A 27,232-nucleotide genomic window follows, 5' to 3' on the forward strand; every position below is an offset into this window, starting at 1 on the left:
CATTAGTGGTGGTACTATTCCTGGCCAGATCTACCTATGTTCTATAAAAAGAGCAAGCAGAGCAAGCCAGGAGTAGTAAGCCAGTAAACAACATTCCTTGGTGGCCTCTATTTCAGCTCCGGCCTCCCGGTTCCTGCCCTGCTTAAACTCTGCCTTGACTTGCTTTAATAGTAAACTATGATGTGGAAGTATAAGTCAAATAAGCCCTGCCCTTTCCTAGTTGCCTTAGTCATAGTATTTCATCACGATAATAATCCTAAATAAGAGAAAAATATGTGTTTTTATCATTTTTTTCCTATACTACTTTGAAGGCAAATCAAGTTCCCCTTGAAGGTGTGGCTTATTCTCCTTGAAGAAGCATGATAGTACAATATGAGGAAGCATTTCCTCACAGTGAGGTTCACCCATCAGAACTAAACATAATCTATATTTTATTTTACTTTTATTTAGAAAGCTGATTTGGACCCCAGGAATAGCCAAGTGTCCAGCTGTGCTCGGAAATGCCTTAGAGCCATTGCAATCCATGCTCCACTGTCCAAGGCTCCCAAATGAAACACTTTGAACACTCATTCAAAGGTGTGAGAGCATGGGAGTGTCACAGTGACTGGCCACACAAGTCCTTTTTTTTCTTTGCACTGGCCTTTTGTGTTCCTTGTCCCTTGATTCTGACAGTTTGTCAAGTGTTTGCCAAAAGAGCTGTAGAAGCCTGGGGAAAGAACCAGAGTGAACATAAAGACGTCTCTAATTTGAAGTGAAGAGAGCCAAAGAAGCACAATTGCTTTCACGAAGCTTGAAAATGATGGCTTACATAGACAAAGTGAATCTGAACAATGTTTCCTGCCATGATGGGTCCCTCATTTTAGAGTCCCATCAAAGGATGCTGGCCCTAAAGCAAACCAGGGCCTTTCACAGAATATCTATGCTATTCGTTTCTCATTGTTTATCTCCATAGGCAATTTTGACATTCTGCTTATGGTGATCCTCTAGGACTTTTGCTTATATAGACTCTGGCACAGTTCCTGCCCAGTGTTGCCTTCTCACAAATTTCTGCCTGATGTATTATTGAGGGAAGCAAATCTGTTCTGCTCTCAGCAAACACTTTGAAGAAAGTTGTCTAACATGGTTCTGTCAGAAGTTCAAGAAGTTCTCTTCTCCTGTATAACTTTATCAGTTTCCCAAGAATTTCCACAATCATTGTTCCTGTGAGCAACTCAATTGGAATGTCCACTCCCCACAGACTATTTCTACCTTTACTAATTCACACACACCCCAGTGGACATTCTTGAAGATGGAGATACTCTATGTCAACCAATGTTAGCTTTTTCACCCCCATGAAATTTCTTTTGGGTCAACAATCTTCCACACCATTTTTCCATTTATTTCAGTTTTCAATGTAGTGTAGTTTTACTGACTTATGGATAGGAGGCCATATCCATGCAATGAAATTAAACAGCACATATTGTGTTAGCTTTAAAATAGGTTTCAAAACCTGTATAAGGAAGAAAAGTTATTCTATTTTTTTTTGAGAATTTCATGTATGAGTACAGAACACAATTTCCACTCCTTACTCTTTTTTTCCAGCCATGTCTTTAATTCATTCCTACTCCCTCTCAAATTCATGTCTTCCTTAATTATTATTTTATTGCCACATGCATATGTGCACGCATGCGCACACGCACACGCACACGCGCAAACACACACAGACACACACACACATATACACACACATTTTTATACAAGCAGCATACCATGTCTGTTAAGTGTTACTTGTATATGCATATATTTAGGGTTGACATATGAGATGAATAATCTGTCAGGAAACTGGGACAAAAAATTTTTGTATCCCCCAAACCTAATCCATTCCTTCAATGATAGCTATGAAAAGAATGTCTGGAGAAAGAATCCAGTGTTTATATTCTGGAGCTAAAATATTAAATGGATGGAAACAGTGAACATTAGAGAAAATGAGAAGGCAATTCTATTTCCTGTTGAAAAAGAATGGGTAATATTTCTTTTAGACTAATAGGGACAATCTTAATATTGAGCAAGTGTAACAGATCACATATCATTAGCTGTGGCTGCTTTTCAGAGGTCATACCCTGTATGTCATCTCTTCTCTTTTAGATTATACTGGTCTTAAGAGATATACTGTACATTTCTTCGAGGATAACTATGCACTTATTGTGTATTTTGGATTAGGTCAAGAAAATATTGTTCCTTTTTATCTTGTACAACCTATAGTCACTTATTAATATTCTCACAATTTATGGATCACAATGAAATAAAAATGACATTTTTTAACAGATTGACCATTGAATATAGATTTGAAACTGAACTTATCGTTTACATATAGCTATTATCTTTGGTATAGGTGTGTATGCATGTCATTATATTGATGATGTGTCTATGTGTGCATATTTGTGTAGTCATGGAAAACGATATCTAATAATAAATCTGTTAGATGTACTTTGATGCCATAAAGAGAAAAACGTGCCTTATAGTAACATAGATAATGTAGACTGCTCAGATCTGTAATGTTGCTTCATCTGTTACTACGTGTGGCCTTCATCTTTGCCCTGCGTCTTTCTAGGTTATAATCTGTTTATCTCCATTTTAGGTGCCATTCATAGGATCATGATATCCAGAGGATAATGTTTTCTTCTTGTATCCCCTTGTAATAATGAGCAAAAACTACAAAATACTTTCCAGTTAGACCTTTCACTTCTTTCTTGACCACAAATGATCCATTGTCGAGATAGATTAAATTAGTTCTTAAGAAAGCTATTAGGGGTGACTTCCTGAGATTATTGGAAATTGCTTAAGTCATTGAAGAAGGCTGAGCACTCCAAAATGAAATGTCTTTGTATGAAAGAAAAATGTAATGATAAATGTGTCTGAATAGATTACAGCATTCTAGTAAGTGGTAATTATTATATGGCTGCTCTAGTTGAGGTACTGGGATAAACAGTTACATATATTAAAAGGCTTAGTAAACATTATAATATTTCAGAAGCTCTAGGCCCAGTAACTCATAAGTGTGAGCCAGCATGTCTGCTTTTCCAAACAGGAAATGACAGGTTTAAATTGATATTGTTCAAATAGCCACCTCATTTTATCACACATCATTATCCTTTCACAAAGAAAACTCAGAAAGAACATATGGTCCATAATCTGAGAATTACATGAGAGATGTTGTCAATGAACCAATTGCTAAGGCTAGTAGTCCTTTTCACTAGAGTGTAATGGCTCATTTAAACATAGCACTTGCTGATTGTAAACTCGTGGAACTAGAATTTAAAAGTTGCTTTAACAATTTTTCTTTCAGACTTTCTATTAATGGTCTATTTAAGTGTCACTCAAAATCTCAATTTCTTTGCCAACGTATGTAGAAGAGTCTGGAATTGTCACATAGTTGATGATTCAGTCAGTCCTAAGGAAGCTTTACCTGAGTTATCCATCATTGAAACATCAAACTTGAGTTCAAATCTCATTTTAAGAGGACTTTATTGCATACTAATGTTACGTTTTTAATATCATAAAATGTTGAAGATATTTTTCAAAGTATTCTCCTTTTTCATGTTCTCAAAGAAACAAATGAGTTGTTCACTGCTGCGATCAGGGCTATGGCTTAGGAAGTATAATTCTTAAAATGTCAACATGAGGATCTGAGTGCAGATTCTTAACACTCATGAAAAGTTAAAGGCAGAGGGGGGAAGCATAAAACAACAACAACAAAAAAGAATAAAAACAGAGAAAAAAAAGAGAGAGCCAACCCTATAATTCCAGGCCTGGAAAAGAAGAGTTAGAAGAACCCTGTAGCTTGCTGGCCTGTCATTCTAGGTGAATTTGTGAGTTTCAATTTCGTTAAGAGACTCTGACACAAAAAACAATGTGGAAAGCAACTGCCCGGCAACCCCATGTAAGCCCATGCATGAAGACCTGCAGAAATACATGCACACAAACACTTCACCTCTCATAGTGGATCTTTCTATATTCTCCAACTTCTAGGCTTTGAAGAACAGACATTCTGTCAGAGATAGCTTCCTGGCTCTCTGGTTTTATTTCTTCAGCAACTCAGGGACTAATATAAAGGTACCAACCTTTTATGACTCATTGTTGATAGACTTGTGATCGAATACTTGTTGAATTTATAGCGAAGTCTGTTTTCCTAAATCTGAAGAAAGTATACAGACAATTCTTTTCTAATTATCATTATCAAGTTTCTGGCATGTAGCCCACAGTACATGTTCTATATAAACATGTCTGATAGACAATAATTTCCCATTTACTTAATTTGTCTTTCTACATACTGGTCTGATGATATATTCTGATACATAAATATGTACTAATATGGATAAGGAGGTAATGTGTAACCTGGATCATTCAAGTAGAATTCAGAAAGAAGAGGCTCAGAAATGTCAAAGATTGTGAATTTTCAAATTAGTACCTGGAAGACAAAATAATATGGAGAATGTTTATTTTCCTGATTTGAATGTTTTATTTTATCCCCTACTACAATCTCATGGCAGACATTGTTGCTTACATAGAAGCAAAGAAAATTCTTAAATAATGCTACTTTTGCTTTTTTTTTTTTTTTTTATTAACTTGAGTATTTCTTATATACATTTCGAGTGTTATTCCCTTTCCCGGTTTCCGGGCAAACATCCCGCTCCCCCCTCCCCTTCCTTATGGGTGTTCCCCTCCCAACCCTCCCCCCATTGCCGCCCTCCCCCCATAGACTACTTCACTGTGGGTTCAGTCTTAGCAGGACCCAGGGCTTCCCCTTCCACTGGTGCTCTTACTAGGATATTCATTGCTACCTATGGGGTCAGAGTCCAGGGTCAGTCCATGTATAGTCTTTAGGTAGTGGCTTAGTCCATGTACTGTTTGTTACAACAAAAATGTTGTGGACAAGTGAGTCTGACACACACGTATGTAACAGAAGTTTATCATGTTTACTTGCCTTGATCTACATTTTTCTGTGGCTCTGTGGCCTCAAGCTGCTTACTGCAAATTAGATTTTTACCTTAATATGCTAATGTTGAGTAGGGGAATTGGACTCTAAATAATTAAGTTGTATGAAATACAAAACTAAAGCAATCTATTAATGTGTCATGAACATTCCTTGATTATATTTGTAGAGTGAGTTTACCGGCTTTAAATGGTGAATTAGAATTGAAAGGTAAATTGAAATTTGAAAGAAAATGTAATAATAAATTCTCTCTCCATGTCATCTTTCAATGTTATGTATCTGAATTGTCACTTAGTAATGCTATCCAGATAAGGACAAATTATGATCATAAGGCCTCAACATATGTTAATAGATTAGGTTTGACCATTATTCTTCGTAAGTCTTTTTCTGGTCACCTACTAAAGGAAAAACTCCCATGGATGTTAGTGTGTATCGTGTTGCTAACAGTTCTATAAAATTATGGACTGGAGTTTTGTTTCATTAAAGTCAAAACAATGTAAGAAGCATTGAGAAATAGTTTGGCTTCAGGATTTCTGGGAAGGTGGTCAAAGTCCCTAAAAATAAGAAATGTGAGGAAGCTCAAGTCCCTCCAGAAAAGAGGCATCATGTCTTGCTATACCCATAGAGTATCTATAATAGCTAATATAATGCAAATGGTATGTTAATAGTTTTACACTGCATTATTCATGGAATAATGAGTAGAAAACTTGTATATAAGTTCAACAAAATGTGTTTATTTGATCATAAATTTGTCCTCTGCAATTAAGTGAATATATAAATGTAGTATCCATTCACATAAAAGGCATATATTATGTCATTCATACATGAAAGAAACATACTCAAATGCATATATGTGTATATATACTCATATACATGTATATATGTAAATAATAGATGATAGGATGTAGATAGAAAGATAGGTAGATAGATAGATAGATAGATAGATAGATAGATAGATAGATAGATAGATATGATGATACTTGGATACCCTTTCAATAAAACTGTTCTTTTCAGACTCAATGTGCCTTTTTCTGCAGTCATTTGATGAGAACCCACAGGAAAGCTAAAATATCTCATCCAAGAAGTGAAAATAACAAAACTTTTCTAGACCTTGACAGAAAATTTGGCTTAAACAAATAACTAAACACTTAGATTAAGACAGGGACTGAATTAATAGGCCATTTCAAATGTGAAGAGGAGAGTAAACCATACAGGGCACTGGGATCCCAAGTTCTAATCTCAGATGCAATTTTCATCAGGGCAATCTTATACAATGATAATATAATGAAGCACTTAGATATATGTTATATAATCAGAAAATTTGCCTTGTGATGAAAATACTTATATTTTGAAGGAGATCCAATAAAATTCCTAGGATTCTCAAAAGGGATAGAATTTCATGGTGTAAGAAAAAAACTGACAGGCTTACATATAAAATGAAGGACATATCTGAGGCATTCCGGGCCTTGGAGAGACAGAGAGAGAGAGAGAGAGACAGAGAGAGAGAGAGAGAGAGAGAGAGAGAGAGAGAGAGAGAGAGAAAGAGAGAGAGAGAGATACGGAGAGACAAAGAGACAAAGAGAAACAACGACAGACAGACAGAGAAAGAACAACAGAGAGAGACAGTGCAAGACAGAGACAGAGAAGGGGGGAAGAAAGAGAGAGAGAGAGAGGGAGAGAGAGAGAGAAGAGCACACAAGCACACAGTTGCTTCATACACATCAAAGACCTGGAACAAAGGCCTTTCCTATGCAGGGTGTGCCTTTTCTGACAGGGCAAAAGAGGGACATGAATATACATGCGTTGTGAAGGTGAACGAGGGTGGGGCTTCCTGAAGTGAAAAACAACCAAATACATAAAAGGCAACCAAATGAAGAATCATAAATATTTTCTGAATTTCTCATGGAGTCCACACTATCTATTCTGTTTCCTTGAAAAATTGAATTATGATTTCTGAAAATCACAGCCTCATTGTATTTTGCCCTGGCCTTGCCTTAATGGATGATGAATCATAAGCAGCACCTGCCACACACGGGAGCCTTTGCAGTCACTGTGCGTGTTCACCCTGCGAACTGCAATTAAGCTCATATTTTTGCTTCCCAATCTATCTCATTAGCACGCATTTGAAAAATAACTAAGGATGAAAACTTTCACATTTGCATATAGAGACTCTAATACATTCCCTGGCTTTTCCCCCTGATTTGTGGATTAGAAACCCTAAGTGGAAAGAACATTACATACGGAATCAGGAGACGAGAGCTTAAATACTGCCTCCAGCTTTTGTCGTTGATTTGACTGGAGGAGCTGAGTCTCGGTGTCCATGGTTAAAGCATCTTCGTAACATTAATTGACACGGTTAAGAGACCAAAGACAAATACCACAAAATACGTACAAAACTTATTGTACTTGTGCTTTTGCCAGGGAGGAGGGACATATAATACATTCCTTCACCTTGGGTAGTTTCACATTCTGGAAGGTTTTGTAATGTCTGCTGTTTGACTTCAGTTCTTATCCATGACAAAGTTTTATTATGTCTGATTCAACTATCTCTTTGATCCAAAACATATCACAGGCCCCTACAGCACTAAAGAAAGGACATACAAAGGGAGGCTATCTATACTCTCATTTTTCTACTGCACCCCATATTGAAAGTCAACATTCAATTCACAAATCACTTCTAACACAGATGTGCCCAGCTTAAAAACTTCCATTGGATCATTATCTTCTATAGAACAAGTTTGAAGAAAACCTGACTATTTCTAGGAAACCCTAAGTATCCTACTGACTGACTTATTTCTTCTGATTTGAATTCAACATTTTTACTTCTTCCATGGCCCTGTCCCATTTTGTTCTTCATACTGACTTTGCCTTTTTGTTTTGTCCATAGAAGCTGGGAATATCCAGGATATCTACCACATCATTCAAGCTACTTCTTTACAAATAAAGTCTCTGTAGGGCTTGTGGAATGGAAAGCTGTATGGTATCCAAAATCATAGCACCTCACAGAGGCATCGCCTTTTTGTTGTTGAAAGTAATGTCAACAGTAATCTCAGGCCACAATGAAACCACACATCTTTCTGTCTCTCTCATGTGCCTCTCCAAACCCTCCAATGTTTCTGATTAGAAGGTAATATACATAGGGCTGGCAAATTAATTTTTCTCTTTTCATGCATGGGAACACTAGTGCTTGACATAATCTTTAAAGAGACAGTGATGGGAGATGATATGCATACATGTGCACAGTCACACACATATACATGAGGAGAAGTAGGGAGAGAAGAGCTAAACAAGACTGAACTTCAGCAAAGGTCCCTTCTTGGCTGCCCTTATCATATGGAGGATGAAGACCTGCCATTTTGCTAATAAAGGTTTCTCCCCCTCCATACATTTAATGTCATCATTACCAGCTTATGCCATTGCTGACTTTTCCCTTGGGGAAATGAAAAAAAATACAGCTATCCAATGATCTGAAGCCCACATACACTGATGCCTAAAATCTTCTACAGATAATCAGGCAAGTGGTTTGAATATCGAACCTGAAAAGGTCACATTGGTCACAGCTATAATTGGGCCCAATACCACATTGTAATTAAAGCTACAGAAGGTTGGAAAGTGCCAGCTCTCTGTCTCTCCAAAGACGAAGGAAATACGAGTTTCACAGACCACAGGGAAATGCACCGATTAATTATATGGTGATATGTATTATCCCTAACAGGATAGTTCATTGGAAGTTCCAGGATTGGATGGACCACCCCCTTCTCCCAAACTCCTTAAAGGGCCTTAGGATAAAAACACATCAATTGCTTTCATATACTGTGATAATTTTACAGTAGAAAAACATGTTCTCAGTATCAAATAATCATAGCACTACTTAATGACTGTTTTAACAGAGAAAACTCATTTAATTCCATTTGCATTACAATTTATAGTGCTTATGATCAAAGCATACTCTCTTACTGGACAGCCATTGCATTAAAATTGAGAATAATGCTAACATAACAAATTTTAATTTGTGTTTTGAATTCAAGGGATCCTCTATACAGAGGAAATGTGGAGTTAGGTACTCTGCTGAGAACTAGTTTGCAGCATTAGAATGAACAAACCCCAGCACATTAACACAAAGAAATGTCCTGAATGCTTCTGCAGGAAGAAATATTTTATGGAAGCAACTAATTTTCTGATTTTTCAGAGTGGTATTCTAGAGATCAATTACCAAGATGCAAAGTCAAACAAATTCTGTCATAAAGATATAGAACAGATCACTGTGTGGTTGGTGTGGAAATATAAGACTTAAAACAGGATGACCTGTTAGAATCTGTCAGGTGGCTTCAGTGGCTTCCTTCAGCAAAGGAATATATTTTAAATAAGTTAATTATAGAAATTAGAGAAGAATCAAGAGAAGCCAAAGTAATTATAAGAAGTTGCTTTCTTCAACAATATTCCAAGGATATAACATGAATGATTAAGGAGTCTATAGGCTTGCTTTGTCAGTAACTTTGGCATCAGTACTTAGCATGCTTAAGGTATTTAAATGTTTGATCCAAATAGTTGTAAGATACATTCATGTATTACATAAACTCCAAACCAGAGGCCTCCTACAACATGGGATGAGTAAAGACTGTATCATATGTTATCAGAATCAGAAAATGGTACTGCAAAAGCTACTTGGGGAAACTGTTGGGAGGGTATATTCACAGAAATATATATATATATATATATATATATATATATATATATATCCATTCACAGAAATGCATTGTATCTGCATTATTCATTGTATCAAGCTTTATCAAATTTAGCACGTGAACTAATGATTTGAGCAATACTTGTTTCTGTCTGGAACTGAGCTGACTAAGCCCTATTTAATGGAGACTTTCCAACAGTGAAGTATACTACATCCTAGGAAATCAGTGGAGTGGGAAATCGGCATGGGGCACTCTGTTATATGCTACTTTTCTCACTTTTGCTAGATGACTTTCCCTGTATATCAATGTACAACCACCTCTTAGAAGATAAATTCTGTGTGTAAATATGTGTGTGTTTGTGTGTGTGTGTGTGTGTGTGTGTGTGTGTGTGTGTGTGTGTGAAGAGGATAGGTAACATATGCATTAATTCTGTTAAATTAATCTTTTATTGACAGTATATGTGTCAGAATTCTGTTTCCTACTTTGGTTTTTAGTGGAAACAATTGGTGATTTTGTCTCTGTTTGAGATTCTGTGTATGCATCCAAATTATCCATGTTCTGAAGGGCACACATAAATAATTATCTACTAAAGCACTGTTTTTTGAAAAATGTCAGTTTTCAAACAAATATTTCATTGCTATTCTCAAAATATAAATTTATGTTTAGCACTAAAATGAGTTTGTAGCCACAGAGTGGATTATCTCTCCTCTTTTTTCTAAGAAAGAACTTATTGGTAATGTGGGGAAGGCTAGATGGAAAATCAGAAAATCAGTTCTTTCAGAGATGTGTACTAGGACTTAGCATACCTACAGAAATCCATGTTTGATTATTCATCTTTTGATGTTAACTTATTATTTCACAATCCCTGTCTTTTATCATGTATTTTGGCATTTCTATCTTATTCTACTCTCTTTCCATGTGTGCATGTATGCACTTGGTCATTGTGTTCAAAACCAACAAAATCTTCTCCACAGAGGATCCCTACTCTATCCTCAAAAACAAAGTAAATTGGTCCAACATTATCTCCTAGAACATTGATTCTCAACCTGTTAGCCACAACCCTCATGGGAGCCCAATAAACCTTTTGCAAGGGTTGCAGATCAGATATCTGGTATATCAAGTATATACATTACAGCTAAGAAGTAGCAACAACAACAATAAAAACGAAAAAATCCATCTACAGTCTTAATTTATTCAAGGAAACAAATGAGGGATTTTTTTCAGAGTATATCATATTTTATTTGAAAATATTAACCTACTGCCATGCTTTGATTTTGATTCATTCTGTAAATAGGAAAAGAAAGACAAGCAAATATAAATTATTATGCCAAATATATGACCATTTTCATATTTAATTGTGTATCATTCTTTAAGAGTAGATATTTCCTCTTTTGATTACAACCTATTATGTGAAAGCAAATATTTATCTTTTCCAAGAGACAGTTAGAAATAAGGACTTTCAGCATAGCCTTTAAGCCTTTCTGCATCCATTCTTATAATTTTATAAATATGTTCATTAATCCTGTAATGTGTCTATCTCATAACTGAATTACATGTACTCTCTGTCCTCTACCTCCTTTACCCATCTTAGTTGTATATTTAAAAAATAATTTGTTTGATTTTAACCAAACTAAGTTACAGTTCTAAATTTAATGGATGGTTTTTTTTTTTGTTTTTTGTTTGTTTGTTTCTCTAATTTTGTTTTGCTTTACTGAAACACAATTTTTATAATATTGACATGTATTATATCAAAACAGAAAACATATTAACTGATTACTAATGTGGGATTATAGAATTTCGATAATGGATCCTTGCTTGCTTCTGGGACAGAATAAAGTTATTGCTGAGACAGAAGAGGAGAGTTATACTTAGAGGTGGAGAAATGACTCTGCTGTAAAAACCATTCTATTCTTTCAGGGAACCTGAGTTCGGTTCTCAGCAGTCTAATTACAGTGGGAACACAGGGCCCCCAGAATGTTTGTAGCAGATATGCAGCTCAGTCTCCATATAGGTTTCCCAACAACTGAACTTGGGGCTGTCCCTAAAGCTCTAGCCTTCCCCAACAGGGTTGCTTTGTCTTACCCCGTGGGGGAGAAGTTATCCCTAAGCGTGCAGAGACTTTATGCCCCATATTTGAGGAATACCAAGGGGACCCTATCATATCAGAGGAGAAGAGGAATCAGAAAGAGGAGGGACCTTTTGGAGAGAAGTACAGCTTTGGGGATGTAAAATATAAATAAATAAATAAATAAATAAATAAATAAATAAATAAATAAATAAATGCAATAAACAAAACTTAAACAAAAACAAACCAAATGAAACAAAACAAAACAAACAAACAAAAAAAACTGCCAGAGGATCAAATCCCTCATCTGGCTCCTTTGGGCATTTGTACTTGTTCATACAGAGAGAGAGAGAGAGAGAGAGAGAGAGAGAGAGAGAGAGAGAGAGAGAGAGAGGAGAAATAATAATAATAATAATAATAATAATAATAATAATAATAATAACAATAATAATGGCTCTTTTTTAAGGGTGTCCCTTAGACTTTGTAAAGATGAAGCATAATATCTCCTTTCTAGCCAATAGCTATTAGAAAATCATTGAATAGAACAACGAAATCGATTGCGTTGCCAGAAAAGAGTAGAGGGGTTGTGTGTTTCAAATCAGTGGTAGGAATATAAACATGTTTTTCCAATAAAGGAAGATATCTTGACACATGGCAAAATACACCTGCTGTTGAGTCATGGGTACTCTTGTTCTAGACCAATCAGAACTGGAGAAAGCCGGCAAAAGTCTGTTTAGGGATGCACTGTGAATGATGATCTGAGTATTCTTGTTTATAATTTAGAAAGGAGAGAAAAATATTGCTGGACTGACAGGTACTATTGCATCTTGGCAATTGGGGCCCGAAATAGCAATGAAAATATGAAAGACTTTCAATGTCCACCAATACCCTAGCAGAAAGCCTTAAAGAAAAAAGAAGTCCAGGGTCAAAACACCCAAGATTCAGCTTCCTGTTCCTCACTTATCTTTCAACAGAAAAAATAGATGTACTGTTCTGAAAAACAAATCCATAAGAATAAGAAGGAGGATTTCAGAATATGTTAACCTAACCTTCTAGCCAAGGAAAAAAGAAAGCTAAAAGGAAATTGCCTGCAGTAGATTGCCAAGAGATGCAGAATCGTGTAAATACAATCTTTCTTTGTAGGTGCAGTTCTAAAATTTGAGCCCTAAATTTGGTTCAATGTCTTTGTATGGAAAATAATGACTGATAGTGATACCTGCACAATAGTAGCTTTAACCATGCAAATGTTCCACTGTCTGCATCTCAACTACTAGGTAAACTAAGCCTCCAGGAGGAGGGTAGTGTTAGCAATGACTTTACTTACTGATAGAAAAATGATAATGACTTATAAACTCTTCTCTCTGACTCAGTGTGAAAACAGTGGTAAGGCAGCACCTGATTCTTGCTATATTTAGTTTATTATTGCTTCTCAAACAAGAACTGGGCACAACTTTCAAGAAACATAAATGGATATGATTATTGGATATTTGTTGGTCTCCAAAACCTTACTTTACTTGCAATACAGCAAGGCCACATTTCTCAGGCCCAGCATAAGCTATGAAAAGTGTGAACTCATTAGGATTTCTGTCTCAATGTGGTTCCAAAATTGGTTTGGCTTATGTTCTTTTCTAAGGGGGCTATCTATGGCTTCCTAGTTCAAGGAACTATCTCTTTGGTACTCAATAACACAAGAGGAGACTTCCTGAATTTTATGTTTCAGAAAGGAGAAAAAGTAACAAGAGTTCCCCTGGGCTCTGTCCTTTGCATATATTTTATCTATTAAATTTTGCTATAAACTGAGCTACAATTTGTCAGCCCATGGAATCAAATATATATAGTCAATATTGCCTTTCTGTATAGTCAGGGTATAGCCAGTCTTTAGAAGAATGTAATATCAATGACAATTGATAATGTCAATACAAAAGCAAGTGGAGAGAGACCTAAGTCATTTGAGTAAGCAAGAGAGAATACAGGATGCAAAGGGGGAGAAAGAAGAGAATGTTGTCTATGAGGATGATATAAAATTAGAGAAAAGTTTTTAGGGGTTTTAATTTTATAGAGAATTACTGGTCAGCTTTCAGATCTAGTTCAGCTGACACTAGCATATGTGTCCTAACACAAAAACTACCATTCATGTTTGTTTTGTTTTGTTTTTAGATTTTCATTTAATGCTTAATTGTTTCAGTTTTTTATCAGTCCTACAGTCCAATGCAGAGTTTTTTTATGATTGTCACATTTGAGTCGTCTGTCTTCTCTGTACGCAGAAGCCTACTTCCTACTGATCTATCTGGGAACGTGGACAATCTGTGAAATCTAAAGGTGACTCTATGCCACGGAAAGATAAGTTACCTGTGACAGAGCCCAGTCACATATCTCTGGTCACTAATAACTGAATCAGTCGGAAATAAAACTGTCCTGTAGCTTGGTGTCTCTTGATATGATTAGATTGTGTTGAATTCCATTGTGCTGAGAGAGGGTCTGGGGCTGCCTGGATTTCATGGGTCTTCCTTTAATTATTAAATATGCATATTTCCTGAGTTACTATAGTTACTTCAATACTTAAATGTGACTTAACTTATTGTATAAGTCAGTAAGGAAATGATCCCGTCTCTCTTAGGTCATTACTGTACGTCTGTCTTAAGATGTGTTCACATGTTATATTTGACAAGTAGTCATTTAGTTTGAGAAAATGAAACTCCTACTAAATGCACCTACTGAAGCAATTGCCGATAGATTATATGTGCCCGCCACTTAGGTCCAAGTCTGGATAAAATTAATTTTCTGTTGCATTTAAGATTTCACTATGTTTTAGACCAAGGCAAGGATGTCTAAGAAACATGAGCTTCTAGGAGAGATGCAATGGGGAAAAAAGCAAGGAAACAGTCTAGTCTGCTCATCTCCCCTGTAATCTAGCTCAAAAGCGCTTATCTTTGCTGCTATTATGACAATCGCTGAACATGACAGCATGCAGCAGATCTGAGATAAAACTCAGGCTTCAGGGCCAGCTGGAAATAACACAGCTCATAGTGTCATGGTCTCTAACCACCTTCCCCTCACTGCTGATAGCCGGCTCAAAAAACACTTTGAACAGAGAAAATGAAGTTTACTTTTGTGTCTATGTTACTCTGCCTCTCTTACCTTTTGGTGCTTCCTGTAAATATCTGCTCTTCCTCTCCCAGGTCCAAGACTGACATGTTCTTTTTACCAGAATTCATAAGTGACCAGCTATATGCTTTATTATCAACCTTTAATGTTATATTAAAATCACCACAGGTGGGTTTTACGATTATTTCTTTATTCTTGACTTTTGATTTGTCCCTCTTTCTTGCTTTTTAGTATAAATCTTTCCTCTGTCTGGAGTCCATTTGAGTTGGGTCAATTAAGGTATTTGATAGTTCTTTTTCTTATAACCATGCCCAAAATGCTCACGAGAACTTCTGATGGAAATTTTATTGATTTTGTTTCATAACTTCCAGGATTCAGTTGATGGAAATATTCAGGCTTCATGCTCTTAAGTAGCTTACAATGATAGCATAGAATCACCATGTAGCAGAGGGAGATTTTCACTGCTTGACTTACAGAATGATGGGGTTCTGGGAGTTCCATGGACAAAAGACCTGCCCCTAGTTGTTTGTTTCTCCACCAAGATCTAGAGTTCTCAGAATCTTCTCAACTGAATACCACCGACTGTTGTTCAAGCTCTAAACATAGGAGCTTTTAGGCAAACACTTTGTATCCCAAACATAATAGAGTCTAAAGCTATCAGTTAGAGGCTAGGAAACCACAGGGCTAGATATGTATGTTTTGGGGTGATCTTGTTGTAGTGTCAAATTTCCTCAAATTCATGTGTTATAGCTCCAGAATTATTGCTATGATCTGTACAGGCAAGGGTCTTTGTGGAGTGACTACACAAATAGGATTCTGCCCTCAAGAAATGATTTATTCTATATATGGCACGGGTTGTGGGGGAGGTAGCTTGGGAACCTTTGTTCTTCCCAGTCTTCTACACAATGAGAAAACGGTGCTCATCTCCAGTTGCGCTTTCATACCTTTTGCTCTATGAAGAAACTCAGATGTTTCCATCTGTGCCAAACAGGCTGCCACTAGAAACGAAATGCCAGTTCCTTACCTTGGACTCCCTGCATGCTGGAACCATAGAAAATGTGTCTATATATTTTGTAATTCGATCTTTTACACAGAGCTGGTATATGTGCACAAAAAGTGTTGCACTCTTGTACTAAAAGCCACAACTCATTTTCAACAGTCTTTCCCCTATCCTCACTTTCATTTTCTTCTTCCCTACACCTTCATCATAGGTTGCTAACTTTCTTCCTTTAGCCCCTACTGCCTGCAGGGTGTCATGTCATGGCAACCCATTGTTATCAGCCCTATTGCAGTGAATTGATAGTTGCTTATCCTAACGAATTTACACCTTTGCTAAAAGTCTCTTCAGTAAGCCAATTTTAATGCTTTTAAAAGTGTCTTCTTGAGCACTGTTGCTGCAAGTGTGTATTAGTTCAACAATTATAGAAATAGGATTGGAGGATTTGCAGTTTCTAAAATTAAAACTACCATGTGACATAGCTTGGAAATATATGCAAATGATTTTAAGTCAGCACACCATACAGGAACTCATGCATCTTGTTTATTTCCACACTATTGACAGATCTTGAGTTATGTAATCAACCTAGGTGTGTATCACTTTAGATGAGTCTTAAGTCACTTTAATATGACAGGGTAGATATGTATAGATTAGAATTTTAGACAACCATAAAGAATGGAATCTTGGCATTCATTTGAAAAATGCATGGAACCATATGTCTTCACATTAGCTAAAATAAGCCAAACTCATGTAGACATTTTCTTACCCCTGGATCCAAGGGTTCATGTAAATGAATACTACCAAATATACAGGTTGACACCTGGAAATCTTATTGGGGTGGCCAAAGAATTAAAGACATGAATAAAAGTTGGCATGCGGTAAGTTATACTTGCTCTGATGGAGTACAACTCCTACTCAGGGACCTAAAACCTATGGTCTGTCACAAGAGAAGTTACCTGGGCTTAGAATGAGGTCTCTGTAGGCAAAAGCCATCTGAGGTTGTAGCTGTCTGTGAAGAGGAAGCCACAGTAGCTAATTTTCCCACATACTAGTCAATTGATTGCAAACACTTATATGTGTATGTGCTGTCAACTTGGACAAGAGGAAGTCTTTGTCATTACTCTAAGTTTCACTGAGAGGGGAGTGGCTTTTCTACCTCATGGGTGTGAGGCATTCAGTGTTTGACATAACTATGTCCATCCCAGCCACCATTCTCTTAGTATTTTATCCCCTCTTCCTTCATTCACTAATGGGTTTCTCAATTCTTTATAATATGTATAATATGTAATACATTCAAACATTTCACAGAGTTCCAAGACCACAATGCATCCTTTGAAAGTGTAAGTCAATTTGGCTATTCTCCTTTGCTAGGATGCACAGTTCACAGATGTGAAAAGGAAATAGAAGACTTGTAGATCAGAGGGGTTCCTGAGTGTTATATCCTCCATTAAAAGAACAGCTTCGAGACACCGCCGGAACCTGAAAGAAACAGACCGGATAAACAGTTCTCTGCACCCAAATCCCGTGGGAGGGAGAGCTAAACCTTCAGAGAGGCAGACAAGCCTGGGAAACCAGAAGAGACTGCTCCCTGCACACACATGTCGGACGCCAGAGGAAAAAGCCAAAGACCATCTGGAACCCTGGTGCACTGAAGCTCCCGGAAGGGGCGGCACAGGTCTTCCTGGTTGCTGCCGCTGCAGAGAGCCCCTGGGCAGCACCCCACGAGCGAACTTGAGCCTCGGGACCACAGGTAAGACCAAAATTTCTGCTGCATGAAAGCTGCCTGGTGAGCTTGGGACACACGGAAGCAGAATTTCTCTAGGACCGAGCACGTTCTGTGTTTACCGGAAGTCCCACACCCGCGGATCCCGGCCCGCAGCAGCTCTCTGCTCCCAGACCCGGTGAGAGAGAGACCCAACCGCCTGGTCAGGTGGGCACTCCTGAGGCTGCAGAGCGGAAGAGACCACTAACACTGCTCACCCCGGCCCACATCCCTGGCCCAAGAGGAAACTGTATAAGGCCTCTGGGCTCCCGTGGGGGAGGGCCCAGGAGCGGCAGGACCCCTGCGCCTGAGACACCGCCGGAACCTGAAAGAAACAGACCAGATAAACAGTTCTCTGCACCCAAATCCCGTGGGAGGGAGAGCTAAACCTTCAGAGAGGCAGACAAGCCTGGGAAACCAGAAGAGACTGCTCCCTGCACACACATCTCGGACGCCAGAGGAAAAAGCCAAAGACCATCTGGAACCCTGGTGCACTGAAGCTCCCGGAAGGGGCGGCACAGGTCTTCCTGATTGCTGCCGCTGCAGAGAGCCCATGGGCAGCACCCTATGAGCGAACTTGAGCCTCAGGACCACAGGTAAGACCAACTTTTCTGCTGCAAGAAAGCTGCCTGGTGAACTCAAGACACAGGCCCACAGGAACAGCTGAAGACCTGTAGAGAGGAAAAACTACACGCCCGAAAGCAGAACACTCTGTCCCCATAACTGACTGAAAGAGAGGAAAACAGGTCTACAGCACTCCTGACACACAGGCTTATAGGACAGTCTAGCCACTGTCAGAAATAGCAGAACAAAGTAACACTAGAGATAATCTGATGGCGAGGCAAGCGCAGGAACCCAAGCAACAGAAACCAAGACTACATGGCATCATCGGAGCCCAATTCTCCCACCAAAGCAAACACGGAATATCCAAACACACCAGAAAAGCAAGATCTAGTTTCAAAATCATATTTGATCATGATGCTGGAGGACCTCAAGAAAGACATGAACACACTTAGGGAAGCACAGGAAAACATTAATAAACAAGTAAAAGCCTACAGAGAGGAATCGCAAAAATCCCTGAAAGAATTCCAGGAAAACACAAACAAACAGTTGAAGGAATTAAAAATGGAAATAGAAGCAATCAAGAAAGAACACATGGAAACAACCCTGGATATAGAAAACCAAAAGAAGAGACAAGGAGCTGTAGATACAAGCTTCACCAACAGAATACAAGAGATGGAAGAGAGAATCTCAGGAGCAGAAGATTCCATAGAAATCATTGACTCAACTGTCAAAGATAATGTAAAGCGGAAAAAGGTACTGGTCCAAAACATACAGGAAATCCAGGACTCAATGAGAAGATCAAACCTAAGGATAATAGGTATAGAAGAGAGTGAAGACTCCCAGCTCAAAGGACCAGTAAATATCTTCAACAAAATCATAGAAGAAAACTTCCCTAACCTAAAAAAAGAGATACCCATAGACATACAAGAAGCCTACAGAACTCCAAATAGACTGGACCAGAAAAGAAACACCTCCCGTCACATAATTGTCAAAACACCAAACGCACAAAATAAAGAAAGAATATTAAAAGCAGTAAGGGAAAAAGGTCAAGTAACATATAAAGGGAGACCTATCAGAATCACACCAGACTTCTCGCCAGAAACTATGAAGGCCAGAAGATCCTGGACTGATGTTATACAGACCCTAAGCGAACACAAATGCCAGCCCAGGTTACTGTATCCAGCAAAACTCTCAATTAACATTGATGGAGAAACCAAGATATTCCATGACAAAACCAAATTTACACAATATCTTTCTACAAATCCAGTACTACAAAGGATAATAAATGGTAAAGCCCAACATAAGGAGGCAAGCTATACCCTAGAAGAAGCAAGAAACTAATCGTCTTGGCAACAAAACAAAGAGAATGAAAGCACACAAACATAACCTCACATCCAAATATGAATATAAAGGGAAACAATAATCACTATTCCTTAATATCTCTCAATATCAATGGCCTCAACTCCCCAATAAAAAGACATAGATTAACAAACTGGATACGCAACGAGGACCCTGCATTCTGCTGCCTACAGGAAACACACCTCAGAAACAAAGACAGACACTACCTCAGAGTGAAAGGCTGGAAAACAACTTTCCAAGCAAATGGTCAGAAGAAGCAAGCTGGAGTAGCCATTCTAATATCAAATAAAATCAATTTCCAACTAAAAGTCATCAAAAAAGATAAGGAAGGACACTTCATATTCATCAAAGGAAAAATCCACCAAGATGAACTCTCAATCCTAAATATATATGCCCCAAATACAAGGGCACCTACATACGTAAAAGAAACCTTACTAAAGCTCAAAACACACATTGCACCTCACACAATAATAGTGGGAGATTTCAACACCCCACTCTCATCAATGGACAGATCATGGAAACAGAAATTAAACAGTGATGTCGACAGACTAAGAGAAGTCATGAGCCAAATGGACTTAACGGATATTTATAGAACATTCTATCCTAAAGCAAAAGGATATACCTTCTTCTCAGCTCCTCATGGTACTTTCTCCAAAATTGACCATATAATTGGTCAAAACACGGGCCTCAACAGGTACAGAAAGATAGAAATAATCCCATGCGTGCTATCGGACCACCACGGCCTAAAACTGGTCTTCAATAACAATAAGGGAAGAATGCCCACAAATACGTGGAAATTGAACAATGCTCTACTCAATGATAACCTGGTCAAGGAAGAAATAAAGAAGGAAATTAAAAACTTTTTAGAATTTAATGAAAATGAAGATACAACATACTCAAACTTATGGGACACAATGAAAGCTGTGCTAAGAGGAAAACTCATAGCGCTGAGTGCCTGCAGAAAGAAACAGGAAAGAGCATATGTCAGCAGCTTGACAGCACACCTAAAAGCTCTAGAACAAAAAGAAGCAAATACACCCAGGAGGAGTAGAAGGCAGGAAATAATCAAACTCAGAGCTGAAATCAACCAAGTAGAAACAAAAAGGACCATAGAAAGAATCAACAGAACCAAAAGTTGGTTCTTTGAGAAAATCAACAAGATAGATAAACCCTTAGCCAGACTAACGAGAGGACACAGAGAGTGCGTCCAAATTAACAAAATCAGAAATGAAAAGGGAGACATAACTACAGATTCAGAGGAAATTCAAAAAATCATCAGATCTTACTATAAAAACCTATATTCAACAAAATTTGAAAATCTTCAGGAAATGGACAATTTCCTAGACAGATACCAGGTATCGAAGTTAAATCAGGAACAGATAAACCAGTTAAACAACCCCATAACTCCTAAGGAAATAGAAGCAGTCTTTAAAGGTCTCCCAACCAAAAAGAGCCCAGGTCCAGACGGGTTTAGTGCAGAATTCTATCAAACCTTCATAGAAGACCTCATACCAATATTATCCAAACTATTCCACAAAATTGAAACAGATGGAGCCCTACCGAATTCCTTCTACGAAGCCACAATTACTCTTATACCTAAACCACACAAAGACACAACAAAGAAAGAGAACGTCAGACCAATTTCCCTTATGAATATCGACGCAAAAATACTCAATAAAATTCTGGCAAACCGAATTCAAGAGCACATCAAAACAATCATCCACCATGATCAAGTAGGCTTCATCCCAGGCATGCAGGGATGGTTTAATATACGGAAAACCATCAACGTGATCCATTATATAAACAAACTGAAAGAACAGAACCACATGATCATTTCATTAGATGCTGAGAAAGCATTTGACAAAATTCAACACCCCTTCATGATAAAAGTCCTGGAAAGAATAGGAATTCAAGGCCCATACCTAAACATAGTAAAAGCCATATACAGCAAACCAGTTGCTAACATTAAACTAAATGGAGAGAAACTTGAAGCAATCCCACTAAAATCAGGGACTAGACAAGGCTGCCCACTCTCTCCCTACTTATTCAATATAGTTCTTGAAGTTCTAGCCAGAGCAATCAGACAAGAAAAGGAGATCAAGGGGATACAGATCAGAAAAGAAGAGGTCAAAATATCACTATTTGCAGATGACATGATAGTATATTTAAGTGATCCCAAAAGTTCCACCAGAGAACTACTAAAGCTGATAAACAACTTCAGCAAAGTGGCTGGGTATAAAATTAACTCAAATAAATCAGTTGCCTTCCTCTATACAAAAGAGAAACAAGCCGAGAAAGAAATTAGGGAAACAACACCCTTCATAATAGACCCAAATAATATAAAGTACCTCGGTGTGACTTTAACCAAGCAAGTAAAAGATCTGTACAATAAGAACTTCAAGACACTGAGGAAAGAAATTGAAGAAGACCTCAGAAGATGGAAAGATCTCCCATGCTCATGGATTGGCAGGATTAATATAGTAAAAATGGCCATTTTACCAAAAGCAATCTACAGATTCAATGCAATCCCCATCAAAATACCAATCCAATTCTTCAAAGAGTTAGACAGAACAATTTGCAAATTCATCTGGAATAACAAAAAACCCAGGATAGCTAAAGCTATCCTCAACAATAAAAGGACTTCAGGGGGAATCACTATCCCTGAACTCAAGCAGTATTACAGAGCAATAGTGATAAAAACTGCATGGTATTGGTACAGAGACAGACAGATAGACCAATGGAATAGAATTGAAGACCCAGAAATGAACCCACACACCTATGGTCACTTGATTTTTGACAAAGGAGCCAAAACCATCCAATGGAAAAAAGATAGCATTTTCAGCAAATGGTGCTGGTTCAACTGGAGGTCAACATGTAGAAGAATGCAGATCGATCCATGCTTATCACCCTGTACAAAGCTTAAGTCCAAGTGGATCAAGGACCTCCACATCAAACCAGACACACTCAAACTAATAGAAGAAAAACTAGGGAAACATCTGGATCACATGGGCACTGGAAAAAATTTCCTGAACAAAACACCAATGGCTTATGCTCTAAGATCAAGAATCGACAAATGGGATCTCATAAAACTGCAAAGCTTCTGTAAGGCAAAGGACACTGTGGTTAGGACAAAACGGCAACCAACAGATTGGGAAAAGATCTTTACCAATCCTACAACAGATAGAGGCCTTATATCCAAAATATACAAAGAACTCAAGAAGTTAGACCGCAGGGAAACAAATAACCCTATTAAAAAATGGGGTTCAGAGCTAAACAAAGAATTCACAGCTGAGGAATGCCGAATGGCTGAGAAACACCTAAAGAAATGTTCAACATCTTTAGTCATAAGGGAAATGCAAATCAAAACAACCCTGAGATTTCACCTCACACCAGTGCGATTGGCTAAGATCAAAAACTCAGGTGACAGCAGATGCTGGCGAGGATGTGGAGAAAGAGGAACACTCCTCCATTGTTGGTGGGATTGCAGACTGGTAAAACCATTCTGGAAATCAGTCTGGAGGTTCCTCAGAAAATTGGACATTGAACTGCCTGAGGATCCAGCTATACCTCTCTTGGGCATATACCCAAAAGATGCCTCAACATATAAAAGAGACACGTGCTCCACTATGTTCATCGCAGCCTTATTTATAATAGGCAGAAACTGGAAAGAACCCAGATGCCCTTCAACCGAGGAATGGATACAGAAAATGTGGTACATCTACACAATGGAATATTACTCAGCTATCAAAAACAACGAGTTTATGAAATTCGTAGGCAAATGGTTGGAACTGGAAAATATCATCCTGAGTGAGCTAACCCAATCACAGAAAGACATACATGGTATGCACTCATTGATAAGTGGCTATTAGCCCAAATGCTTGAATTACCCTAGATCCCTAGAACAAACGAAACTCAAGACGGATGATCAAAATGTGAATGCTTCACTCCTTCTTTAAATGAGGAAAAAGAATAGCCTTGGCAGGGAAGGGAGAGGCAAAGATTAAAACAGAGACTTAAGGAACACCCATTTAGAGCCTGCCGCACATGTGGCCCATACATATACAGCCACCCAATTAGACAAGATGGATGAAGCAAAGAAGTGCAGACCGACAGGAGCCGGATGTAGATCGCTCCTGAGAGACACAGCCAGAATACAGCAAATACAGAGGCGAATGCCAGCAGCAAACCACTGAACTGAGAATAGGTCCCCTATTGAAGGAATCAGAGAAAGAACTGGAAGAGCTTGAAGGGGCTCGAGACCCCAAAAGTACAACAATGCCAAGCAACCAGAGCTTCCAGGGACTAAGCCACTACCTAAAGACTATACATGGACTGACCCTGGACTCTGACCCCATAGGTAGCAATGAATATCCTAGTAAGAGCACCAGTGGAAGGGGAAGCCCTGGGTCCTGCTAAGACTGAACCCCCAGTGAACTAGTCTATGGGGGGAGGGCGGCAATGGGGGGAGGGTTGGGAGGGGAACACCCATAAGGAAGGGGAGGGGGGAGGGGGATGTTTGCCCGGAAACTGGGAAAGGCAATAACACTCGAAATGTATATAAGAAATACTCAAGTTAATAAATAAATAAAAAAAAAAGAATGTGACACGGAAAAAAAAAGAAAAAAAAGATCAGCTTCAGCGCCATGATGCTATCTGCTTACTAAAACTTAAGATTCTACGATGTGGAATAATCATTATACAACTCTAAAGGAAACGATGTCTTTTCTTCTGTATCCTTTTTATCTAATATATTCCTTTCAAACCAGGAGGAAATGAAATTAAAAACAAATATAAATTTACAGAAAGATTTCTGTAAATACAGATTTCACAGAAGGAAGGGCAAAAGAAAAGTGTTTTCCAGGTCACATTGTTATGATTGACTTTTCTTTTTGCAAATGTGCTTCATTTTAATGGAGTAGAGCCTAGATGCTCACTGCCCCATACTTCTATTAGGACGTCCATGACTCCCCCATACTTTCTCTTTCCTCTCTTGCCTCTGCATCTATGCCTTTGCCACCTTACCTGTGCCATCATGAGTGGTGGGAGTTTGGAGCAGTCTCGTACCTTCCATTTCCTTCTATCTTTTACTGCAAGTTCCCAGGTTGTCAGAGAAAGGACAGAAAGTCTGAAATTTAAAAAGAACATCTTCAAGGTATGGCTGAGACACATCTCCATAATAGCCCTGTGAGTGACAGGCAGCAGAGTCTGTGTCTTTTAAAGCAGCAGGCATCAAGGTCTATAACCACATTTTTCTAGAGGCTGAACTCAGCCCCATGCTGGCCACAGTAAAGTGCTCATAAATAACAGGATCACAGGAAATTGGAAAATGATGACTACACAAATACAAGAGGAATTTTTATGTTTTCCAAAACCCAAACGGCATTGACAGTTCGTCTCTCCTTGGCCATAAGTCACTATTCCTTAGGGAGCTATTAGAAATTTGTGAGGGGGTAGGAAAAATCATATTTGGAGAAGGGCAAGTCTCACAGCCCAGGCTAAAATGGTGTAATTTGCTTTAGGCTCTCCATATGTCATTTTTAGTACTCCTCTTATATGCCACCAATGCACTAATTCGCTCTCTGGTATTTGTCAAAGCAGGTAATAAGGTGAATTCCCACTATGATACAATAACTAATTAATGTTCCAAGTTACCATGCAAGGGTTAATTATTTAAAAGCCAGCTTAATAAAACAAATGCATTTTCAATTTACATTTCAAGCAACTACACGGAGCAAAGCAATACACTTTGGGGAGGAAAGAAATGCTTTCTGTAAGATAGTGTATCTGACATCATCAAGTCAGAAACTTTTGTCACAGGATATGAAGCTGATGTAGCATTTGGGTGGCAAAATGTTTTGGTGTCTCTGTATGAAATCACAGTACTCCTTTGAGATTCAAACCTAGTCTAGTAATGATGAGAGAAGTAGTAACATTAAAATGAAAATTAAAGAAAGAGTTAGGAAGGCAGAAAGGAAGGAAAAACAATCAGATGGAAAGACAGAAAGACAAAAAGACAGAAAGACAGAAACAAAGAAACTCAACCCCTTTAAAATCTAATGAAAATATGCAGTTAGTTACAATGCCTAGACTAGATTGAATTTTTCTCTCCCCTTTCACTCATATTAATTGGATAATTTGCATAGCATATCACAGGTCAGTACAAATATTTGAAAATCAAGATCGGTGAAATTGTTTTTGAATTGAGCATTTTATTTATTGAAATAGGTTTTCAGAATCCCTTGCATAATAAAAATGTTCACCTATGGATCTTATGGGTGATTTTTGTTGAACTTGGAAACATAGAATCAAAGACAGTATAAATATGCATCCTGTGTGACAATCAAAAAATCCTTACTCAGTGTGAGTTTGAGCTCATTTAGGAAGGACTACGATACTCAGGACATTATAGAGTAGTGACGTATTTATAGGGAGGTGCACTCTATGAAGCACATGCAACACAACAAACCCAGTCAAACACCTCCAACTCTGCTATTTTATTCCTGTCTGTTCTGGTGTCATAGCATTTTCTAAAATGAAATAACCAAAATGTAGTATCATAATATGTTTTCCTTTCTTATAGCTTTCATTCAGTCTCTATATGAGCTTCATTTATCTAGATATATGTTTAATGGTACATTTTATATTAGAGTTTTTATTACTTTGTCTTAAGTGCCCTTATGGCAAACCCTTTTATTCCATGTGCAGACTTTACCATTTTTAGTAGCCCTTATCATGTAAAATGTACACTAAGCACAAATGGATATAAAATGAATGAATGAATGAATGAATGAATGTAGTAATGAAAATATATAGGTATTAATATACACATAAGGAAGGGGAATAGAATACTTATCTTAAAAGCTACGACCAATTTAAGGCATCCAGTGTAAAGCCGTGACTATTAAAAATACTGGAGTTCCTTTGTTCTGAAGAGAATCAGAAAGGGTTAACCTTAGTCAAATATACTTATTTTTAAATTTTGAAACAAAATGAGAGTAGTCATGTGTGACTAATTCAGAGTGATATTTTAAGGATTAAAAGTATTCATTAATAAAGGGGAAAGCCTTTCTTGCATGAGAATGAATTCATGCACTTTCCTGAGGAATGGAGCCTGCCTCTGGAACAGGGCTCAGTGTATTGATTTGCTTAGAGTCTGATGCTGCTTGAAGCTGGATAATGGCATTGTATTCAAGCCCACATATTCTGAAAATTACAAAGGAACTAGAAATTATCTTCCTCAGAGAGATGGGACTTAAAAGGAAATTTATCTTAGACAGAATCCATGAGTAAATTTAAACATGAACCCATGAGTTGTATATCTCTTGCACAGAAAGCATCTTCCATTTCAAGCCACATAGGCTCTGTAAGGTGGTTGAAATTCTACCATTAAAGCTCAATTCTTTTGAATTCGAGAGCTAAAATCCCTTTAGACTCCCCTAGGAGGTGTTACACATTAAAGCATAATCATTTAATAAAATGATGGTTGCTAACATTTATTGAGGGCTTAAGATGTGCAAGACACTCTTCTAAGTATTAGTGTTATCTGCTTTAATCCTTACAGTAACCCGATGAGTAGGTAATGCCACCATTCTACAGTGTAGATAAGAGAACAGGGATTTCGTGTATTTAAGTTACTGTCACAGCTGGTACTGATGACCAAGGTCTGAGTCCTGACGTGTTATCACTTAAATACCTGCACTGACATAATGACCACTTACATCAT

This window comes from Rattus norvegicus, chromosome 18 (assembly GCF_021556685.1).
Source record: "Rattus norvegicus strain SHRSP/BbbUtx chromosome 18, alternate assembly SHRSP_T2T, whole genome shotgun sequence".
Taxonomy (NCBI): Eukaryota; Metazoa; Chordata; class Mammalia; order Rodentia; family Muridae; genus Rattus; species Rattus norvegicus.